Below are 23,387 nucleotides of genomic sequence, written 5' to 3' on the forward strand. Positions count from 1 at the left end.
TGGGGAGCGACAGGACTTGATCCCTAATACTCTGATATGAGATGCAGTCATTCTAAGCAACAGCTTAACCAGCTGCTCACAGCACCCCTATAATAAAACTTTATTTATAATACAGTTGCCAAATAAAGCATGTATGATGGTTAATTTCATATGTCAACTTGAGTGGACTATGAGGTACCCAGATAGCTAGCAAAACATTTTTCTGAGTGTGTCTGTGAAGATGTTTCTGGAAGAGATTATCAATAAATCAGAAGACTCAGTAAAGAAGCTCTGCTCTCACCAAAGTGGGCAGGCATCATCAATCCACCACAGATCCAAATAGAACAAAAGTGGAAGAAGAAAAAAAAAAACTCTCCTTGCTTGAACTGAGAAATCCATCCTTTCCTGCCTTTGCATGTCAGCCCTCCTTGTTCCTGGCATATTAGACTCAGAAAGGGACTTCTATCATTGATCTCCTAGTTCTCAGTCCTTTGGACTCAGACTGAATTATACCACCAGCTTCCTGGTTCTCTGGCTTGCAACGTCAGATCATGGGACCTCTTGACTTCCATATCCATGTAAGCTACATGTAGCAAAAAATGCCATGTATGACAGCGGTGAAAGAGGAGCCCTCCACCAAAAGGCAGCATCAGGCCAGTCACACCTTTGAGCCTGACTCAGAAAACCCAACAAACAAGCTGACAAAATATTTAAAAATGTTCTACACCCAAAAGGCAATTCAAACGATTTTTTTTAATATTTGGGAGGATCTCAAATCTGCTCTAGAGTACTGGCTACCAGTGAAATAAACAGAACAGTTAAATGGGAATCCAGTGCCTGATGAAAATACACATTCCCAGCTAGGTACCAGTAGAGGAAAAAAACAATCAGTATTGCTGGCATTCCTCTGTAGTTAATTATTAATTTGAAATTGCCTAGGTATTAAGCATCATACTGATAACCCTGAACTCTTGGAAATTAGTGCAGTGTCACTATCAGATCTCTTAGAATAAACAGTGTAGCTTATAGGAACAAATATAAATGGATATGGTTAGGAAGCAAGAAGCATCTATTACATCTATTATACCGTATGGCACATCTGAAATAAGAACTCTGATTACATTGAAGCACAATGATCTGTTGTCTTGGTTTGAAGATTGAAAAGAGGGTAAAGTTGAAGGAATGGCATGGCTTTGTAGTGATAGCTGGTTTAAAAAAATTTATTTGAGAGGTTGAGTTACAGAGAGGGGGAGAGACATAAGAGAGAGATCTTCACTGGTTCATTCCCCCAGTGGCTGAAATTAGGCTAGAGCTGGACCGATCCAAAGCCAGGAGCCAGGAGCTTCTTCCAGGTCTCCCACAAAGGTACAGGGGCCCAAGCACTTATGTCATCTTCCACTACTTTCCCAAATCATTATCAGGGAGCTGGACTGGAAGTGGAACAGCTAAAACATGAACTATGGGTGCCAGCGCCATAGGCAGAGGCCTAACCTACTATGCCACAGTACCAGCCCTGTGATAGGTGTTTAATTAAGGTCCATCACCATCATCTTGATTTACGCTGGCCAATTCCAAATATTTACATGAATTCAAAACCAGTTTATCAACATAAACCTGCACAAATATGACTGTGCCTTTGATACTAAATTTTTGTTGAATCACTTCATAAAATAGATAATCAGAAATCTGGTAGACTCAAAGCTATAAGACTTCATATATAAATTAAAATTAGCTTTATTATTGTGGTATTTGAATATTATATCTTATATCTTATCTTCTGCCATGTTCAAGAAGGTAAAAATAGCTTAAGGTTCCTACTATTCATCATAAAACAGCAATATATCTTCTGGAGGCCAGCATTGTGACATAACAGGCAGTCTCCCCTGTGGGTGCCTAGCTGCTCAACTTCTGATCCAGCTCCCTGCTAATGCTACTGGGAAAGCAGCAGCAGATGTCCCAACTACCTGGGCCTCTGCAACCTATTGGGAGACATGGAGGAAGCTCCTGGCTCCTGGCTTCTGCCTGGCCCAGCCACAGCCATTATGGCCATTTGGGAACTGAACTAGTAGATGGAAGATCACTCTCTCTCTCTCTTTCTCTCTCTCTCCCCCTCCCTCCCTCCATCCCTCCCTCCCTTTCTCTATAACTTCTCCCCTTCAAATAAACAAAATAAATAAATAAATATATATATATATATATACCCTTTATTTCTTGAATTTAAAGAAATGTATTTTCCAATTGCAAATGCCTATCCAAAATTTTACTTAGTGTCAACAAATTTTAATCTCTGGACATAAAAAACATATGTAACAGTAAGTTCCCAAGCTTCTATAAAGGCTAAATTATTTCCATTGAAGCTGACATGATAAATACAATTAATAAGATTTAAGAATTCACCATACCATGCAGCTTCGCAGACCACAGTGGAATGAAGGTAGAAATTAGCAACTCAGAAATCCCTAGAGCATATGCAAACACATGGAGACTGAACAACATGTTCCTGAATGAACAATGGGTCATAGAAGAAATCAAAAGAGAAATCAAAAACTTTCTGGAAGTAAATGAGGATAGCAGCACAACATACCAAAACTTATGGGATACAGCAAAAGCAGTGTTAAGAGGAAAGTTCATATCAATAAGTGCCTACATCAAGAAATTGGAAAGGCACCAAATAGATGAGCTTTCAATTCATCTCAAGGACCTAGAAAAACTGCAGCAAACCAGACCCAAAGCTAGTAGCAGAAGAGAAATAATTAAAATCAGAGAAGAAATCAACAAGATTGAATCAAAAAAAAAATTACAAAAAATCAGCCAAACGAGGAGCTGGTTTTTTGAAAAATGAAAACAATTGACACACCATTGTCTCAACTAACTAAAAAAAGAAGAGACCCAAATCAATAAAATCAGAGATAAAAAGGAAACGTAACAACAGACACCACAGAAATAAAAAGAATCATCAGAAATTATTACAAGGAGTTGTGCGCAAGCAAACAGGGAAATCTATCAGAAATGGATATATTCCTGGACTCCTGCAACCTACCTAAACTGAACCAGGAAGACATAGAAAACCAAAACAGACCCATAAGACATGAGACCCATGAGACAGAAATTGAAACAGTAATAAAGGCCCTCCCAACAAAGAAAAGCCCAGGACCAGATGGATTCACTGCTGAATTCTACCAGACATTTAAAGAAGAACTAACTCCAACTCTTCTCAAACTATTCAGAACAATCAAAAAAGATGGAATCTGCCCAAATTATTTCTATGAAGCCAGCATCAGCTTAATCTCTAAGCCAGAGAAAGATGCAGCATTGAAAGAAAATTACAGACCAATATTCCTGATGAACATAGATGCAAAAATCCTCAATAAAATTCTGGCCAATAGAATGCAACAACACATCAGAAAGATCATCCACCCAGACCAAGTGGGATTTACCCTGGTTTGCAGGGATGGTTCAATGTGAGCAGAACAATCAACGTGATACACCACATTAACAGACTGCAGAAGAAAAACCATATGATTATCTCAATAGATGCCGAGAAAGCATTTGATAAAATACAACACCCTTTCATGATGAAAACTCTAAGCAAACTGGGTTTGGAAGCAACATTCCTCAATACAATCAAAGCAATTTATGAAAAACCCACGGCCAGCATCCTATTGAATGGGGAAAAGTTGGAAGCATTTCCACTGAGATCTGGCAACAGACAGGGATGCCCACTCTCACCACCACAATTCAATATAGTTCTCAAAGCTTTAGCCAGAGCTATTAGGCAAGAAAAAGAAATTAAAGGGATACAAATTGGGAAGGAAGAAGTCAAACTATCCCTCTTTGCAGACGATATGATTCTTTATTTAGGGGATCCAAAGAACTCTACTAAGAGACCATTGGAACTCATAAAAGAGTTTGGCAAAGTAGCAGGGTATAAAATCCAATGAACAAAAATCTACAGCCTTTGTATACACAGGCAATGCCATGGCTGAGGAAGAACTTCTAAGATCAATCTCATTCACAATAGCTACAAAAACAATCAAATACCTTGGAATAAACTTAACCAAGGACGTTAAAGATCTCTACGATGAAAATTACAAAACCTTAAAAAAATAGAAGAGGATACCAAAAAATGGAAAAATCTTCCATGCTCATGGATTGGAAGAATAAATATCATCAAAATGTCCATTCTCCCAAAAGCAATTTATAGATTCAATGTGAAACCAATCAACATAACGAAGATCTTCTCAGATCTGGAAAAAATTATGGTGAAATACATATGGAGATGCAGGAGACCTCAAATAGCTAAAGCAATCTTGTACAACAAAAACGAAGCTGGAGGCATCACAATACCAGATTTTAGGACATACTACAGGGCAGTTGTAATCAAAACAGCATGGTACTGTTACAGAAACAGATGGATAGGCCGTTGGAACAGAGGAGAAACACCAGAAATCAATCCAAACTTCTACAGCCAACTTATATTTGATCAAGGATCCAAAACCAATTCCTGGAGCAAGGACAGTCTATTCAATAAATGGTACTGGATTTCCACGTACAGAAGCAGGAAGCAAGATGCCTACCTTTCACCTTGCACAAAAATTCACTCAACATGGATTAAAGACTTAAATATATGACCCAACACCATCAAATTATTAGAGAACATTGGAGAAACCCTGCAAGATATAGGTACCGGCAAAGACTTCCTAGAAAAGACCCTGGAGGCACAGGTAGACAAAGCCAAAATTAACTACTGGGATTGCATCAAATTGAGAAGTTTCTGCACTGCAAAAGAAACAGGAGAGTGAAGAGGCAACTGACAGAATGGGAAAAGATATTTGTAAACTATGCAACAGATAAAGGGTTGATAACCAGAATCTACAAAGAAATCAAGAAACTCCACAACATCAAAACAAAGAATCCACTTAAGTGATGGGCCAAGGACCTCAGTAGACATTTTTCAAAAGAGGAAATCCAAATGGCCAACAGGCACATGAAAAAATGTTCAAGATCACTAGCAATCAGGGAAATGCAAATCAAAACCATAGTGAGGTTTCACCTCACCCCAGTTAGAATGGCTCACATTCAGAAATCTTCCAACAATAGATGCTGGAGAGGATGTGGGGAAAAAGGGACACTAACCTACTGATGGTGGGAATGCAAACTGGTTAAGCCACTATGGAAGTCAGTCTGGAGATTCCTCAGACACCTGAATATAACCCTACCATTCAACCCAGCCATCCACTCCTTGGAATTTACCCAAAGGAAATGAAATCGGCAAACAAAAAAGCGGTCTGCACATTAATGTTTATTGCAGCTCAATTCACAATAGCTAAGACCTGGAACCAACCCAAATGCCCATCAGCAGTAGACTGGATAAAGAAATTATGGGACATGTCCTCTACAGAATACTATACAGCAGTCAAAAACAATGAAATCCGGTTATTTGCAACAAGATGGAGGAATCTGGAAAACATTATGCTGAGTGAATTAAGCCAGTCCCAAAGGGACAAATATCATTTGTTCTCCCTGATCGGCGACAACTAACTGAGCAGCAAAGGGGAAACCTGTTGAAGTGAAATGGACACTATGAGAAACAGTGACTTGATCAGCTCTTGTGCTGACTGTTGATGTGCAATGTAATACTTTATCCATTTTAGTATTTTTTCTTTGTTTTGTTCTAGTACTATTGGTTGAACTCTGTAATTAACACACAATTATTCTTAGGTGTTTAAATCTGACTGAAAAGTGATCCCTGTTAAATATAAGAGTGGGAATAAGAGAGGGAGGAGATGTAGAATTTGGGACATGCTCACTCGGACTTGCCCCTAATTGTGGAGTTAGAAACGTGCCGGGGGATTCCAATACAACCCCATCAAGGTGGCATGTACCAATGCCATCTCACTAGTAAAGTGATCGATTTCAGTTCACAATTGATCACACTGACAGGTCTAAGAGTCAAAGGGATCACTCAAACAAGACTAGTGGATGCTAATACTAACTGATAGAATCAAAAAGGGAGAGAATGATCCAACATGGGAATCGGGATAAACAGCAGACTCATAGAATGGCAGATGTCCTAAATAGCACTCTGGCCTCAGAATCAGCCCTTAAGGCATTCAGATATGGCTGAAAAGCCCATAAGAACACTTTAGGCAAGCAAAGCCAAGACACTCTGGGAAAAAAGAGAAGACCTTAATGAAAGATCTCTGTGAGTGAGTTCCCAGTGGAAAGAACGTGGCCATCAAAGAAGGAGGTACCTTTCTCTGAAGGGAGGACAGAACTTCCACTTTGATTATGACGCTATCAGAGTCAGATCGAATTCGGCGAATTCAACAGGCTTCCATAGCCTTGGAAACTCATCTTAGAGCCTAGGGAGATTACTGATGCCATAAACAAGAGAGTCAAATTGTTAAGTCAACAACAGGAGTCACTGTGTACTTACTCCTCATGTAGGATCTCTGTCCTTATTGTGTTGTTCAATGTGAATTAATGTTATAACTAGTACTCAAACAGTATTTTACCCTTTATGTTCTGTATGGGTGCAAACTGATTAAATCTTTACTTAATATATACCTAATCAATCTTCTGTATATGAAGATAATTGAAAATGAATCTTGATGTGAATGGAATGGGAGAGGGAGTGGAGACGGGAGAGGTGCCAGTGAGAGGGAAGTTATGGGTTGGGGAGCCTTTGTAATCCATAAACTGTACTTTGGAAATTTATATTTACTAAATAAAAGTTTAAAAAAAGAAAGTAGAAAAAAAAATCACTAGCCATCAGGGAAATGCAAATCAAAACAACAATGAGGTTTCATCTCACCCCGGTTAGAATGGCTCACATTCAGAAATCTACCAACAACAGATGCTGGTGAGGATGTGGGGGAAAAGGGACACTAACCCACTGTTGGTAGGAATGTAAACTGGTAAAGCCACTATGGAAGTCAGTCTGGAGATTCCTCAGACACCTGAATATAACCCTACCATTCAACCCAGCCATCCCACTCCTTGCTTTACCCAAAGGAAATTAAATCGGCAAACAAAAAAGCGGTCTGCACCTTAATGTTTATTGCAGCTCAATTCACAATAGCTAATACCTGGAATCAACCTAAATGCCCATCAACAGTAGACTGGATAAAGAAATTATGGGATATGCATCAAGGTGGCATGTACCAATGCCATCTCACTAGTCCAAGTGATTAATTTGTTCACAGTTGATCATAATGATAGGACTATGAGTCAAAGGGATCTCATAAACAAGACTAGTCTCTGCAAATACTAGCTGATAGAATAAAAAAAGGGAGAGAACAATCCAACATGGGAAGCTAGATACACAGCAGACTCATAGAATGGCAGATGTCCTAAACAGCACTCTGGCCTCAGAATCAGCTTTTAAGGCATTTGGATCCAGCTGAAAAGCCCATAAGAACACTTTAGGCAAGGAAAGCCAAGACACTCTGGCAAAAAAAAAAAATTATCTAAATGAAAGATCTCAGCGAGTTAGATCCCAGTGGAACGAACAGGTCATCAAAGAAGGAGGTACCTTTCTCTGAATGGAGGAGAGAACTTCCACTTTGACCATGGCCTTGTCTAAATATGATCAGAGTCGGTGAACTCAGGGGGCTTCCATAGCCTTGGCAGCTCATGGCAAGAGCCTAGGGTGATTACTGATGCCATAAACAAGAGTGTCAGTTTGTTAAGTCAACAACAGGAGTCACTGTGCACTTACTCCTCATGTAGAATCTCTGTCCTTAATGTGCTGTACATTGTGATTTAATGCTATAACTAGTACTGAAACAGTATTTTTCACTTTGTGTTTCTATGTGGGTGCAAACTGTTGAAATCTTTACTTAATATATGCTAAACTGATCTTCTATATATAAAGAGTATCGAAAATGAATCTTGATGTGAATGGAAGGGGAGAGGGAGAGGGAAAGGGGAGAGTTGCGGGTGGGAGGGAAGTTATGGTGGGGGGGGCATTGTAATCCATAAGCTGTACTTTGGAAATTTATATTTACTAAATAAAAGTTAAAGCAAAGCAAAGGATGAAAAAAAAATAATTAACATACACACACAAAACCAAACAAAGTTTTGGGGCTGGCATTATGGCATAGCAGGGAAAGCTGCAACCTACAACACCAGCATCCCATATGGCCACAGGTTTGAGTCCCCACTGCTCTACTTCCAATCTGGCTCCCTGCTGATACACCTGAGAAAGTAGCGGAATATGGCCAAAGTGCTTGGGCCCCTGCCATCCACAGGAGAGACACAGAGGAAACTTCAGACTAGCCCAACTCCAGCCATTGCAGCCATTTGAGGAGTAACACAGCAGATGAAATATGTCTTTCTACCTCTCATTGTCATGTTTTGCTTCTCCCTCTCTCTTTCTGTAACTCTGCCTCTCAAATAAATAAATAAATCTTAAAACCAAAGTTTGAAATATTAAAACCATTAAAGAAGAGGCCGGCATTATGGCATAGCAGGTTAAGCTGCCACCTGCAGAGCTGGCATCCCATATGGTCGCTGATTCGAGACCCTGCTGCTCCACTTCCAATCCAGCTGTCTGCTATGGCCTGGGAAAGCAGTAGAAAATGGCTCAAGTCCTTGGGTCCCTGCATCCACACGGGAGACTGGGAAGAAGCTCCTGGCTCCTGGTTTCAGATCGGCACAGCTCCAGCCATTGCAGCCATTTGGGGAGTGAACCAGTGGATGGAAGACCTCTCTCTCTGCCTCTCCTCTCTCTGTGTAACTCTGACTTTCAAATAAATAAATAAATCTTTAAAAAAAAACTGTTGGCCGGCGCCGCGGCTCACTAGGCTAATCCTCCGCCTAGCGGCACCGGCACACCGGGTTCTAGTCCCGGTCGGGGCGCCGGATTCTGTCCCGGTTGCCCCTCTTCCAGGCCAGCCCTCTGCTGTGGCCCGGGAGTGCAGTGGAGGATGGCCCAGGTGCTTGGGCCCTGCACCCCATGGGAGACCAGGAAAAGCACCTGGCTCCTGGCTCCTGCCATCGGATCAGCGCGGTGCGCCGGTGGCATCGCGCTGGCCGCGGCGGCCATTGGAGGGTGAACCAACGGCAAAGGAAGACCTTTCTCTCTGTCTCTCTCTCTCTCACTGTCCACTCTGCCTGTCAAAAAAAAAAAAATTAAAAAAAAAAAAAAACTGTTAAAGAATACCCTCATCCTCTTTAAATAATATAATTAAATTATTTCACCATAGCTTATTTTCTATGTGAAATAACCTAAAAGTCTTCAAAATATATTTTTAACACTTTTAAAAAATAAATTTCATGAAACCTTAACAGTATAGGATTTTATTTACTATCTAATTTTACAGTTAGTTTGTTTCCACGTTCCACTTTCTGGTAATTTCAAATTATCCCTTATTCATTGAATGTTCTCTCCCTACACCATCCACCATCGTTTTTTTCTTCCACTGAAATATTTTTGTTACCAGAAACTGGAGGCAATTCAGGTTAATCTACACCAAAACAACTTATTAATAGTATAGCTGACAGGCCAGCGCCGCGGCTCACTTGGCTAATCCTCCACCTGCGGTGCCGGCACCCCAGTTCTAGTCCCGGTTAGGGCACCGGATTCTTTCCCAATTGCTCCTCTTCCAGTCCAGCTCTCTGCTGTGGCCCGGGAGTGCAGTGGAGGATGGCCCAAGTGCTTGGGCCCTGCACCCCATGGGAGACCAGGAGGAAGCACCTGGCTCCTGGCTTCGGATTAGCGCAGTACACCAGCCACAGCACACCAACCATAGCAGCCATTTTGGGGGTGAACCAACAGAAAAGGAAGACCTTTCTCTCTGTCTCTCTCTCTCTCTCTCACTGTCTAACTCTGCCTGTCAAAAAAAAATAGTATAGCTGACAGAATTCAAGAAAAAGTTGGAAACTAATACCCAGGAAGGGCAACAATGAGGGCAGGTTTAGAGTCCATGAATACTGTTTAAAAACACTGGTAAGATCCAGTTCCTAAAATGTCTAGTCTTTCTATATCTCAATTCCAAATTTTAAATTATTGAAAAAAAATTTAATTGTCCATGGGTAGGTCAGGTATGCCCTCCTAAATAAGTTAAGCACAGACAAACTCACAGCCACACTATAGATGTGTTCGCTAGGGGCCTACTGCATGTTGTTGGAGATTCCCAGTAATGGGCAACTCTTCTGAGTCAGACAGTGATCATGCCAAGTGTCTACTGAAAGTATCATTATGGACTCAACAACCTTTTCTTATTTACTTGCTTTAAACTGCAAAATACTTAATTTTGTGAGGTTTTTTTAATCATAAAAGATTATTCATGGAAGGCCAGCAAGTAAAACTGCCAGCTGCAAGGCCAGCATCCTGTATACATGCCAGTTCATATCCTGGCTGCTCCACTTCCAATCCAGCTCCCTGCTAATAGCCTGGGAAAAGCAACAGAAGATGGCTCAAGTGCTTGAACTCCTGCAACCTACACAAGCAACATGAGAGAAACTCCTCGCTCCTGGCTTCAGCCTGGCCTAGTCCCTGCCATTGTGGCCATCTAGGGAGTAAGCTAGTAGATAGAAGATCTCTATCTCTTCCTGTCTCTCTGTAACTCTGACTTTCAAATAAATCAATAAATCTATAGAAAACAAAAAGGATTATGCACAGATTTTTCAAGCAAGCATTCAAAGTTTTATGATAGCTAAAATACAATCACATCCATTGGCAATAACTAGCATATTTCTAGACTTAGGCTAATAATAAGTTCAAAGTTCAGATAAAACAAATTATCCTCTGTTGAAAAAAATGTAAATCAAAGTTAGAAACTCCAACAAAGATAGATAATAAAAATTTTAAACAGTTTATATCATTTATAAATAAAAGCCAGTATAATTATGGTTTAATAAAATAACATACCCCAAAATTAAGACAGAATGAATAACTCAAAATAGTTGAGCTTCAGTGTGCTTTAGGATTGCATTATTCCACCAAGCCTCACTCTACATTCACCAAAATAATTTTAGTATTGTTTAATTATACTTTAAAGGATTAAAATACATCTAAGTGAGGGTATCCTCCAGAAATAACCATATAAAGCCACCTTTGGCTCTCTCATCATTGGTACATCCATATAAACTTAAATCAGTGTTTATCTAAAACCACAGTGCCTGTTTGATCAGTTATGTTATTGTGAGATCACACTTGGACTAGATCAACTCTTGAGATTACGTAGTTTAGACTTTAAGGGTTAAGCATTGCTATCTTGGAAGTTCAAAGACAAACATGAATTTATGGATATGGAGTAGAGAAGATAAGATGTTCTGAATCACTAAGATGTGTGGTAAGAAAAAAGTAGATAAGAACACATGACATTATGTAATGGAAATAAGCTGTGTGGTGATTTAGGGTGAGTTAAACCAACAGAATGCAAAGATTGGGATAGACATGTTTTTCTTAATTCATTATCTTACTAATTTTTTATTCATAGATAGATAGGCAGACAGATACATATATATATTGATCGATAGGGAGAAAGATGTACCTATAGATATTAACATATGACTTTCTTGGCTACACAAAACTGATTCACTTTGATTTCACAACTGAGAGCAGAACTCCCAGCAAAGTCCCAGAAAGAAGTAACAATTCAGAGCCTCCTCCACACAAGCCTTTCATGTGTCATAACTTACTCATCCTTAATTCTATGGGTTTATAAATGATAAAAGAAAGAAAGAAAATTTCTGAGACCAAACTGAAAATTTCTATACTAAATTTAAGAGTTATATAAGGAAGAAAGATATCAAAAGAACAATGCTGATCTCAGAGATTTTCAAATTAATCATTTCAATCTGATGTTTTATGATTGGTATTTACATTCTACCTTTGAAAAATAAATTCAGAATTTAACCTGGTTTGATTTGGAGTTCAAAAATATCAAGTATAACCCTAAACTGTGAGCCTGGTTGGAAGCAAAACACTTTCATTTAAAACCTAAGCCTTTGTACTAAGTTGCTAGTTCCCAAATCACTCTCTACAAGCCAGTGAGGCTATGACAAAGTTTTCATCTGCAACAAGATAAAAAAATAAGGACAGTACACCAAGTTTTCCATAAGACTAAACTTAGTTCATCTTTATTTTTATAGATAATATGTATTATAATTAGTTTTTGAAGTAATATGCCATCATTACCCACAAATAATAATAGTATACACTAAATAGTATAAGGGCTTCAAAGAGTTCATGGAAAAATGATAATAAAAGATAATGTGGACAAAGTTCCATGAACTTTTTAAACCTCCTTTTATATAAATTAAGATGTGACCCTTACAAATGAAAATTGACACAGTGACTTCATCCTGTGCTGTGCTGATCACTCTACATATCTGCTAACATGCCAAAAGAAAATTATTTGTGAGAAGTTATATCCTTAGAATTGTATAAACTCTTTCCTAGAACAATGTGATCTAATCTGGTCTGTACTAGACCATCGACTTATAGAACTAAATTTGTCCTCAACAACAACTCTTGACAAACCATGTAGCCTTCTTAAATGTCATCTTCTTACCCTTACAAGAACCCTCTAAAATCCTCCCAAAGGGGACACATTTCGATCTCTATTGGCATCTGTGCTCCCCAAATTGCAATTCTAAGATCCCAAATAAACATCTTTTTGTTTAACAGATCTGAGTCTCTTGAAATGACACTCTAAATTATCCACCAATTAAAAAATTAGTAAGGCAATTCCATCATTCTGGGTTCAGTTGGAGACAGAAATCTTACCAGCCATTTAGACAGACAGAATGTATTCCAAAGAATTGGCAACTGCAAGAGTAAAAGAGAGAGAACTCCTAATGTATCAAAGAGATAGTCACTGAAGAAAGCAACTACCATTCCTAGAGTTGAGGCAACAGGGAAGAGGTTGTAAAAACTTAGAAATGTGGAGGAGAGAGGCCAGCATTGTGGCATAGCAGGTTAAGCTGCAGCCTGCAACACCAGCATCTCGTAAGAGCACTGTTCGTGTTCTGCCTGCTCCACTTACAATTCAGCTCCCTGTTAATGGCCCTGTTAATGGCACCCATGTAGGAGACCAGATGAAGTTCCTGGTTACTGGCTTTGGCTTGGCCCAGTACTGGGCACTGTGGCTATCAGGGGAATGAAGCAGCAGTTGGAAGATCTTTCTCTCCCTCTCTTGTGTAACTCCTTCAAAATAAGTGAATAAGAAAGGAAGGGAGGTAGGGAGAGAAAGAAAAAAGAGAGAGAAAAGAATGTAGAGGAAGAACTCGATAGAGAACCCAACCTCTAAAGAGGACATGCTGCTCTCCTCTTGGCTATGCTGGGGGGAAGTAAAGGGACTGCATATGACAAATCTTTTTCTGCAGCTGTTGGAGTCCCAGACAACCAACGGCAGGGAACTGCAGCTGCTAGGCTGATGCTCACAAGAACAGGAAAAAGACATGGAGAAAGCTGAAGACCCAAAGGAAGAAGGATGCCTTTACTTCTCCTCTAGGCCTTGGTCTCACTCTTTTTTTTTTTCTTTTAAGATTTATTTAAAAAAAATAAAGACTTATTCATGGGAGGCAAGATGGTGGAACAGCGACAGGGAGGTCTGCTCTAGGCTCCACAAAGCAGTTAAAAAAAAAAAAAAAGTGGAGAAGTTATAATCTCAGGGAAAATTGCAGTGGGAGAGCTTGTGAAAGCAGTGGAAATGGCCTGGACCTAAGAAGAGGGCCCAGACATGCAGCAGCAAGCACTGAACACAGAGCATGGAACACAGACACAACAAAAGAACCAGCAGCCTGCCCTGGATGGCAAGGTAAAGTCCGACTGCACCAGCTCTTACCACACCACTGTTTTGTTTTTTCTTGTGTGTTTTTTTTTTTTAAGATTTATTTCATTTTGAAAGTCAGAGTTACACAGACAGAAAAGGAGAGGCAGAGAGAGAGAGGTCTCCTGTCTGCTGGTTCACTCCCCAGATGGTCATAATGCCCAGAGTTATGCTGATCCAAAACCAGGAGCCAGGAGCATCTTCCAGGTTTCCCATGCAGGGCCACAACACTGTTGATAGAGCTGGAGGGAGAGTCTAGTAGACTGCACCGTGTTTGAGTCCATCCAGGAACCCTCAGGGGAGCTGAGCGACTGCTCACCAAGGGTTGGGGAGAGGGGAAGTGGGGCACCTCTCTCTCCACTTTTTCCCTGCCACACCAGCACCCTACAGCTAACCAGCTGGAAGAAGGCTGGCACCACTGTGGACATAAATAGGAGCAGCAGCTGCAGCTTCTCCATGTGCATCCAGCGGCTAGTGGGGACTATTGGTAGGGGCAACCACAGCAGTTCTAATCAATTGGTGGGGTCTATCCCCACTTTGTCATCAGGGCAACAACAGCAGCTCCACTGCACCAACCCAGCAATGTGCAAGAAGGGGAAGCCATGTCCACTGAAGTGAAGTGCCCTGTGGGGACTCTTGTACCTACCCAGCACAATTGTGAAAGTAGTAGGACTGCCAATGTTGGGTACTGGGCTTGCTTCTGACCCAGGGATTTCACCAGAGGGAAAAATCCGAGTCCCCCTTCAACTTGGAGTCTGGTTGGGAGGATCAGACTTGATCCACCCAGGAAAAAAAATATAGGCAGCAGCTCTGGGGACCCCTCAACTTCTCTGTGGACAGGGCAACCTAGTGGGCTGCAGCAGACACTCTTGAATTCCTTGACTGTGGGAGCTCTGGGTTCTGAGACTGTGAAAACACTGTGACTGCATGAGAGGGAGCAGGGTGTAGCTGGAGTTCTGGGCAAGCTCTGGGTGCACAGCCATACTCTTGGAACTCCTCGATTGTTGGAGCAGCTCATTGCAGCTGGAACCATACACACAGGAAGGTCTGCACAGACCATTCATGCAGTGAGTGTTGAACACACTGGGGACTAACACGCAGCATTGCTCAGCTTAAAGGAGAGGAAGTGAGGGAGTGATCACACCAGCAGATGTGACCATTCCCCCCTCCCTTCTGTTAATAAGAGGAGAGCTATCACTCCCAATTTGGATGATATCTTGGATACTCACTCCACCCTACAGAACTGAATAGAGCTCCCTGACCACATCCAGCACATGGCTCTGGGTATTCACTGAAAGAACAGACACACCACTATGCCACAGAGACATAGCCCAAAGATAAAAGCCATTACAGGGGGGAAAAAAAAAACAAGTATCTCCACAAATGCCTAAAAATAAATGCAGCAATTCAAGAAACAAGAATAAGAAAGACAATGTGATGCCTCCAAAGGAATACACACTTCAATACTAGAATGTAAAGATGAAGAGATTGATGAAATACCAGAAATGGAATTCAAAAGATTAATCATAGGATTACTCAGAAGCAATCAAAAGCAAATCCGTGAACTAAAGAAAACCATACATGATCTGAATGAAAAATTTTCCCATCAATTTGAGATTTTAAAGAGAAATGAAAATGAAATATTAGAAATGAGGAACTAAATAGATCAAATAAAAAATTAAGTGGAAAGACTTAACAACAATTTAAGTGGGCAAAAGAAAAAATATACAAACTAGAAGAAATGGGCAAAGGACTTGAACAGGCATTTTTCACAGGAAATTCAAATGGCCAGTAGACACTTGAGAAAATGCTCAGTATCACTAGCCATCAGGGAAATGCAAATCAAAACTACCATGAGGTTTCACCTTATTCAGTTAGAATGGAGCACATAAAAAAATCAACAAATGATAAATGCTGGTGAGAATGTGGGGGAAAATGTACCCTGATACACTGTTGTTGGGAGTAAACTGGTACAACCACCATGGAAGAGAGTACAAAGACACCTCAAAAATATTAACATAGACCTACCATACAATCCAGCCATCCCACTCCTGGGTTTTACCCAAACCAAAAGAAATCAGTACCTGAGTTACCCGCACCTCCATTTTCATTGCAGCACAATGCACAATGGCCAAGATATGAAATCAACCCGATGTCCATCAACTGATGACTGAAATTATGGTATATATACACTATGGAGTACTACTCAGCTGTAAAAAAAAAAAAAATGGAATCCTGTCTTTTGCAACAAGATGGTCAGAACTGGAAACCATCCTGCCTGCTTAGTGAAATTAGATAGTCCCCAAAATACAGATAACATGTTTTCCCTGATCAGAGGTAATGAATAGAATACCTGAAATATAATGTAATGAAGTTAAGTAGACATTTTGAGAATCAATGATGGTTTTTAGCCTTTATATCTTTCATTTAAACAGTATTTTGTTTTGCTTTGTTTTGTTTTCTCTTCATACTATTTGTTGAATTCTTCCTTAGGGTAGTGTTAACTATAAGAGAATTAAGCCTACTAAAAAAAAAAAAAGATAATTTAAAGATTAAGAGGGGGAATATGAAAGGGAGGGGAAGAAGGATTGGAGCGTGGGTTGGAGGGAGAGTTGGGGGAAGTGCCACTATGTTCCTATAATGATATAAAGGAAATATATGAAAGTTATATCATTTAAATAAAATATATATTAAAAAAGAAAATAAAGAAAGCAAAGATCATTCACTTTGTTTAAAAAAAGATTTATTCATTTATTTAAAAGGCAGAGTTATAGAGGGCAGCAGAAGCAGAGAGGATAGAAAAAGAAGAGTCAGGGGCTGGTGATGTGGCACAGCAGGTTAACGCCCTGGCCTGAAGCGCCGGCATCCCATGTGGGTGCCAGTTCTGGTCCCGGCTGCTCCACTTCCAATGTAGCTCTCTGCTATGGCCTGGGATAGCAGTGGAAGATGGCCCAAGTCCGTGGGCCCCTGCACCCATGTGGGAGACCTGGAGGAGGCCCCTGGCTCCTGGCTTCGGATCGGCGCAGCTCCAGCCGTTGCGGCCATCTGGGGAGTGAGCCAGTAATGGAAGACCGCTCTCTCTGTCTCTACCTCTCTCTGTAACTCTGTCTTTCAAATAAATAAAATAAAAATCTTTTTAAAAAATCACATAAAACCACATCTTATTAAAAAAAATGAAAAAAGGAAAGAGAAGAGTCTTCTATCTACAGGTTCACTCCCTAAATGGCTACAACTGCCAGAATTGAGCCAGGCCAAAGCCAGAAGCCAGGAGCTTCTTCTGGGTATCCCACATGGGTACAGGGGCTCAAGCACTAAGGTTATGGCAAAGTTAAAATGGGTTCAGCAGGGTCCCAGCCCTACATCACAAGGCCCAATACAGAAGGCCTTAAAAACTTAATAATTGACACATCAAACTTTCATATTATTTTAATTAAAAAAATTACTTTCTATAAAATATCACTTAGTGACATCATTTGCAGAAACTTTATGAGGATTCCATTTCTCATCTCTATTTAATGTCATTAAGAAGATATATAGAACACTGTGCCCTCTTTGAAGCACTCTCAAATATGCAATCCAGTTTCATTTTCACAAAGTAGTTGATGTGAAATAGTCCTAATTTATTTGTTGATAATTCCACTTCTCAGAAAACAGAGTAATCAATAAGGAAATTGCTACTCTGAATCTAATTTTAACAAAGACAGACTGGCTAGAGGAGGAAAGTGACCCTGGGAGAAAGTAAACATTGCCAACTGTCACCTTCTGATCCATGTAGCCAGAGAATTTCTCTCTAGTCTCCAGCCACTATTGGAACATCCTTCAGTTCCCTATCCTTTGAAGCTCCCACAACTATAAGTAATCCCTATTCCTTCCCCATCCTATTCTTTGTCCTTACCAACCTCCAAACCACACCCCCACATTCATTAGGACATCAGTCACTTGCCTCGGGATCGTCCTTTATACCCCAAATCCTGTCACGTTGCAGTTGATTTAATCCTGCACATGAAAAGACTGACTGCACAGCTGTCTGACCTAGCCCCCTACAACAAACTTGGCCTCTTTTCCACTGAAGGATTCCTCTGTCAGACCTATATTCAAAGTTCTGCCATCACACATAATTGCTACATTTTTGAGGTCCTGAACTACAAAATCAAACTTCACCTAAATTGTCATCTCAAGGATTACACCTCAGTAAAACCAGACTCCCTTATCACTTCTCTCACCTTTCAGTCCCTTCCTTTTAATCATACCTCTGTAGCTTACCCAGAAAAGAAAGGCAAGCAAGCCCTTATAAGGGAAAATTATAGTACGTCCTTTGGTTCCACCCCTCTGTCTCTTTTGAACCTCCTCTCCTAGGGGGTTTCCTCTGCTCTCTGAAGTATGTGGCATTGTTGAGTCCTCATTCTTGATTTTGCTCTCAATGCTTTGGCCTTTTTCTTTCTATCTCTCTGAACTTCTGTTGTCTGACTCCTGCTTCTACTTCTTGAACATACACATAAATGCTACAAAAGGGTCTATCATTAACTTTCTTTGCTCTACATATATTCTTCTTTTCAAATCTTATCCAATTACATGACGTATGACTTACATCTGTCAGTAGTTTTCAAACTTTATTGCACGTTAGAAATCATCAGGGAGTCTTCCAAAATATATAAATGCCAGGTTCCTACCCAACAACAATTCAATCAGCCAGGCCAATTAAATACAAATGTTTAGCCTTGCCAATTAAATCAGAATCTCTGAACCTACCAATTAAATCAGGATAACTGAGGGCTAGGGCATGTATTTTTTAAAGCTCTCCAGGTACTACTATATTGAGAATTGCTATTTTTCACGATGGAGATAACATCCATGCTTATACTTCTGACTTCACTTCTCTTGTTCCACATTTCCAAATTTGTTATACGTTTCTCCTGGATCCCACCAGTGTTTCCACTAGAAAAATCCAAAATTGGACTTATTACTTCCTTATACAAATATATTCTTTCTCCTCTGCACTTTCATAAATGAAATCATTTTTCTAATGAACCTGGATAGAAACCTCAGAATAATCTGATGCTCTCCCTTTCTTTGAACATCTAATGACAATAATTGCTATGAACTACTGAATCCAGCTATTCTTATCATTTTTATTTTGTAAATATAAATTTCCAAAGTACAGTTTATGGAATAAAATGCCTTCACCCCCCCCCCATAATTTCCCTCCCACTCGCACCCCTCCCATCTCCCGCTCCCTCTCCAAATCCACTAACATAAAGATTCATTTTCAATTCTCTTTATATAGAGAAGATCAATTCAGTATACATTAAGTAAAGATTTCATCAGTTTGCACCCACACAAAAGCACAAAGTGTAAAATACTGTTTCAGTACTAGTTATAGCATTACGCACTTTGGACAACACATTAAGGACAGATCCCACATGAGAAGTAAGTACACAGTGACTCCTGTTGTTGACTTAACAATTCGACACTCTTGTTTATGGCATCAGTAATCTCCCTAGGCTCTAGTCATGAGTTACCAAGGCTATGGAAGCCTGTTGAATTCGCCTACTTCAATCTGACTCTGATAGGGTCATAGCGAAAGTGGAAGTTCTCTCCTCCCTTCAGAGAAAGGTACCTCCTTCTTTGATGGCCACGTTCTTTCCACTGGGAACTCACTCACAGAGATCTTTCATTAAGGTCTTCTCTTTTTTCCCAGAGTGTCTTGGCTTTCCATGCCTAAAATGCTCTCATGGGCTCTTATCTGAATGCCTTAAGGGCTGATTCTGAGGCCAGAGTGCTATTTAGGACATCTGCCATTCTATGAGTCTGCTGTTTATCCCGATTCCCATGTTGGATCATTCTCTCCCTTTTTGATTCTATCAGTTAGTATTAGCATCCACTAGTCTTGTTTGTGTGATCCCTTTGACTCTTAGACCTGTCAGTGTGATCAATTGTGAACTGAAATCGATCACTTTGACTAGTGAGATGGCATTGGTACATGCCACCTTGATGGGGTTGTATTGGAATCCCCCGGCACGTTTCTAACTCCACAATTAGGGGCAAGTCCGAGTGAGCATGTCCCAAATTCTACATCTCCTCCCTCTCTTATTCCCACTCTTATATTTAACAGGGATCACTTTTCAGTCAGATTTAAACACCTAAGAATAATTGTGTGTTAATTACAGAGTTCAACCAATAGTACTAGAACAAAACAAAGAAAAAATACTAAAATGGATAAAGTATTACATTGCACATCAACAGTCAGCACAAGAGCTGATCAAGTCACTGTTTCTCATAGTGTCCATTTCACTTCAACAGGTTTCCCCTTTGCTGCTCAGTTAGTTGTCGCCGATCAGGGAGAACAAATGATATTTGTCCCTTTGGGACTGGCTTAATTCACTCAGCATAATGTTTTCCAGATTCCTCCATCTTGTTGCAAATAACCGGATTTCATTGTTTTTGACTGCTGTATAGTATTCTGTAGAGGACATGTCCCATAATTTCTTTATCCAGTCTACTGCTGATGGGCATTTGGGTTGGTTCCAGGTCTTAGCTATTGTGAATTGAGCTGCAATAAACATCAATGTGCAGACAGCTTGTTTGTTTGCCAATTTCATTTCCTTTGGGTAAATTCCAAGGAGTGGATGGCTGGGTTGTATAGTAGGGTTATATTCAGGTTTCTGAGGAATCTCCAGACTGACTTCCATAGTGGCTTAACCAGTTTGCATTCCCACCATCAGTAGGTTAGTGTCCCTTTTTCCCCACATCCTCTCCAGCATCTATTGTTGGAAGATTTCTGAATGTGAGCCATTCTAACTGGGGTGAGGTGAAACCTCACTATGGTTTTGATTTGCATTTCCCTGATTGCTAGTGATCTTGAACATTTTTTCATGTGTCTGTTGGCCATTTGGATTTCCTCTTTTGAAAAATGTCTACTGAGGTCCTTGGCCATCTCTTAAGTGGGTTGTTTGTTTTGATGTTGTGGAGTTTCTTGATTTCTTTGTAGATTCTGGTTATCAACCCTTTATCTGTTGCATAGTCTGCAAATATTTTTTCCCATTCTGTCGGTTCCCTCATCACTCTCCTGTTTCTTTTTTTGTTTCTTTTTTTTACAAGCAGAGTGGACATTAAGAGAGAGAGAGAGAGAGAAAGGTCTTCCTTTTGCTATTGGTCCACCCTCCAATGGCTGCCGCGGCCGGCGCACTGTGGCCGTGCACCGCGCTGATCTGAAGTCAGGAGCCATGTGCTTATCCTGGTCTCCCATGGGGTGCAGGACCCAAGCACTTGGGCTATCCTCCATTGCCTTCTGGGGCCATATTAGAGAGCTGGCCTGGAAGAGGGGCAACCGCTACAGAATCTGGCACCCCGACCGGGACTAGAACCCGGGGTGCCGGCGCTGCTAGGCAGAGGATTAGCCTATTGAGCAGTGGTGCCGGCCCTCTCCTGACTGTTTCTTTTGCAGTACAGAAACTTCTCAATTTCATGCAATCCCAGTAGTTAATTTTGGCTTTGTCTGCCTGCGCCTCCAGGGTCTTTTCTAGGAAGTCTTTGCTGGTACCTATATCTTGCAGGGTTTCTCCAATGTTCTCTAATAATTTGATGGTATTGGGTCGCATATTTAAGTCTTTAACCCATGTTGAGTGAATTTTTGTGCAAGGTGAAAGGTAGGGGTCTTGCTCATGGTTCTGCACATGCAAATCCAATTTTCCCAGCACCATTTATTGAATAGACTGTCCTTACTCCAGGGATTGGTTTTGGATCCTTGATCAAATATAAGTTGGCTGTAGAAGTTTGGATTGATTTCTGGTGTTTCTATTCTGTTCCATTGGTCTATCCATCTGTTTCTGTACCAGTACCATGCTGTTTTGATAACAACTGCCCTGTAGTATGTCCTAAAATCTGGTATTGTGATGCCTCTGGCTTTGTTTTTGTTGTACAAGATTGCTTTAGCTATTCGAGGTCTCTTGTGCCTCCATATAAATTTCAGCACCAATTTTTCCAGATCTGAGAAGAAGGTCTTCGGTATCTTGATTGGTATCACATTGTATCTATACATAGCTTTTGGGAGAATGGACATTTTGATGATATTGATTCTTCCAATCCATGAGCATGGAAGATTTTTCCATTTCTTGGTATCCTCCTCTATTTCTTTCTTTAAGGTTTTGTAATTTTCATCGTAGAGATCTTTAACGTCCTTGGTTAAGTTTATTCCAAGGTATTTGATTGTTTTTGTAGCTATTGTGAATAGGATTGATCTTAGAAGTTCTTTCTCAGCCATGGAATTGCCTATGTATACAAAGGCTGTTGATTTTTGTGCATTGATTTTATATCCTGCTACTTTGCCAAACTCTTCTATGAGTTCCCATAATCTCTTAGTAGAGTTCTTAGGATCCCCTAAATAAAGAATCATATCATCTGCAAAGAGTTCTTCCTTCCCAATTCGTATCCCTGTAATTTCTTTTCTTGCCTAATATCTCTGGCTAAAGCTTCCAAAACTATATTGAAGAGCAGTAGTGAGAGTGGGCATCCCTGTCTGGTACCAGATCTCAGTGGAAATGCTTCCAACTTTTCCCCATTCAATAGGATGCCGGCCGTGGGTTTTTCATAAATTGCTTTGATTGTATTGAGGAATGTTCCTTCCATACCCAGTTTGCTTAGAGTTTTCATCATGAATGGGTGTTGTATTTTATCAAATGCTTTCTTGGCGTCTATTGAGATAATCATATGGTTTTTCTTCTGAAGTCTGTTAATGTGGTGTATCACATTGATTGATTTGCAAATGTTGAACCATCCCTGCATACCAGGGATAAATCCCACTTGGTCTGGGTGGATGATCTTTCTGATGTGTTGTTGCATTCTATTGGCCAGAATTTTATTGAGGATTTTTGCATCTATGTTCATCAGGGATATTGGTCTGTAATTCTCTTTCAATGCTGCATCTTTTTCCGGCTTAGGAATTAAGGTGATGCTGGCTTCATAGAAAGAATTTTGGAGGACTCCCTCTTTTTCGATTGTTCTGAATAGTTTGAGAAGAATTGGAGTCAGTTCTTCTTTAAATGTCTGGTAGAATTCAGCAGTGAATCCATCTGGTCCTGGGCTTTTCTTTGTTGGGAGGGCCTTTATTACTGTTTCAATTTCTGTCTCAGTTATGGGTCTGTTTAGGTTTTCGATGTCTTCCTGGTTCAATTTAGGTAGGTTGCATGTGTACAGGAATCTATCCATTTCTGATAGGTTTCCTTGTTTGCTGGCATACAAGTCCTTGTAGTAATTTCTGATGATTCTTTTTATTTCTGTGGTGTCTGTTGTTACGTTTCCTTTTTCATCTCTGATTTTATTGATTTGGGTCTTTTCTCTTCTTTTTTTAGTTAGTTGGGCCATGGGGTGTCAATTTTGTTTATTTTTTCAAAAAACCAGCTCCTTGTTTGGCTGATTTTTTGTAATGTTTTTTTGGATTCAATCCTGTTGATTTCTTCTCTGATTTTAATTATTTCTCTTCTCCTGCTAGATTTGGGTCTGGTTTGCTGCAGTTTTTCTAGATCCTTGAGATGCAGTGAAAGCTCATCTATTTGGTGCCTTTCCAATTTCTTGATGTAGGCACCTATTGATATAAACTTTCTCTTAACACTGCTTTTGCTGCGT

The 23,387-nt window shown here is 40.2% G+C and overlaps 1 pseudogene; it reads left to right on the plus strand.

The window, feature by feature from the left end:
- The first annotated feature begins 583 nt into the window (after positions 1 to 583).
- On the plus strand, positions 584 to 1,215 carry LOC100346741 (RNA ligase 1 pseudogene; annotated as a pseudogene).
- The last annotated feature ends 22,172 nt before the right edge of the window (positions 1,216 to 23,387 follow it).

The sequence above is a fragment of the Oryctolagus cuniculus genome, chromosome 12 (genome assembly GCF_964237555.1).
Source record: "Oryctolagus cuniculus chromosome 12, mOryCun1.1, whole genome shotgun sequence".
NCBI lineage: Eukaryota > Metazoa > Chordata > Mammalia > Lagomorpha > Leporidae > Oryctolagus > Oryctolagus cuniculus.